The sequence below is a fragment of the Lactuca serriola genome, chromosome 5 (assembly GCF_051521515.1).
Source record: "Lactuca serriola cultivar US96UC23 chromosome 5, Lser_US96UC23_V15, whole genome shotgun sequence".
Lineage (NCBI taxonomy): Eukaryota > Viridiplantae > Streptophyta > Magnoliopsida > Asterales > Asteraceae > Lactuca > Lactuca serriola.
In genome coordinates this window covers 258,780,968-258,782,559 of record NC_136412.1, presented here as the reverse complement: position 1 = coordinate 258,782,559, position 1,592 = coordinate 258,780,968, and the positions used below count along the sequence as shown (strand labels likewise).

General features: G+C 31.9%; 1 long non-coding RNA gene across 1 annotated transcript; it reads right to left on the bottom strand.

Moving 5' to 3' along the window:
* Positions 1-753: 753 nt before the first annotated feature.
* Positions 754-1,251, bottom strand: LOC145051587 (uncharacterized). Its single transcript, XR_013683716.1, has 3 exons — positions 1,223-1,251; positions 1,018-1,130; positions 754-876 (listed from the first exon to the last, which is right to left on the bottom strand). It is a non-coding gene; the product is annotated as an uncharacterized LOC145051587 (long non-coding RNA).
* Between the last annotated feature and the right edge of the window lie 341 nt (positions 1,252-1,592).

Here is a 1,592-nt window from a genome sequence, read left to right as displayed (position 1 = left end):
AATTGCATGATAGAACTGCCTGATTATATGATGCCTGAGAGCCTAGGGTTTTCTTTATATGAAATTGACATCATTAATGTGGTTGCTTAGTGTATGCATCATAGTTGTACATAATTAAGATCTTAAATCCTGAGAATGTTTGGTTTGGACTTATTTCCTATTCTCGTTTGATGAAGGGCTTAGGGTAGGATCAAATATTCAAATGTCTATACACTACTAGAAAAACAGCCTTTTACGACGCTCATTGCGCGTCATAAAAGGCTTAGACGACGCGCAAATGCGCGTCAAGGAAGGCCCTGTCATAAAGAGAGACGACGTGCATTTACAACGCGCGTTTACAACACGCAATGCGTATCAAGGAAGGCCCTATCATAAAGGAAGACGACACGCATTCGCGTGTCGTAACCTTACGACGCGTGTGTTAATGACAAGCAATGCGTATCAAGAAAGGTCATGTCATAAATGAAGATGACACACATTTTTGCGTATCATAATATTAAATGTTTTAAATAAATATTATTTATAGATTTACTAATTTTCAAATTAAATAATACATTAAAAATCTCATACTACAAAATAAAATACCATAAATAACAAAGATAATTCATTTCACTAATATGTCAAATACAAATAATTATTCCAAAAGTGAGTAAATGTTATAAAAAAATGAACTCATTTATATACAATTGCATTATAGGATTTATGTAAGAATATAAAAAACATAGAATAAAGAGATAAATACAGTTAAAGAATGAACAGCAGGTCCACTGAGAAGATGTTGTGCATGTCTCATAACAACTGCCAAAGCTACTGGTGATGGTAAGCCACGAGCATTAGAAGGCAATTTTGTTGCACTACTATCTGATGGGTGATGCCCTGTAAAATATCAAATAAATCATGCAAATAATTAACAAGGGATATTTATCATCAAGAAATATTTTTATCAATACTAAAAAAAATAGAAATACAAGAGGTGTATCACATAATGAAACAAAAAAATGAAAGAACAAGTGTCACCTGCATATTTGGTTGTGATACACCAATGGGGGTTTGACTTTGACCCCCTACCCCAATGGAATTCAATGTTGGCTATTTACTAGTGGTCCCACCAGTATTTTCCAATTTGTGACCTGAAATAGATCAAAAATATAATTAAAAAAACAAGTAACAACAAAAATATAAGAAAACATTGGAAAGGATTTTGGTATTTAGTCTTACAGACCTTGACCATTCTGGTATAAACTTGAAAACTTTGTTAATGAATGATCTACAGAAAAAAAAAATAGATTTTTTTTAATGGTAATACTAAATTTACAAACAATAGTAAATTAGAAAAAATAACCAATAAGTTTTAGTAGTTTAAACCAACTTAATGTCAAGTATAGATTAAGGCTATAACCTAACTACAGTTAAAAGCATGAGGTATAAAGTGGAAACAAGGAAGTGGGAATACAATACGATAAGCACATACTCATAAAAGCAACTACGAACTTTGTCACATCCATGATGAATTGATATAAGTAGGAAAAAAAAGCATCAACAAACTGAATCAAGCAACTGAGGGCATACATGTCTTTTTAGAGATGAATGTG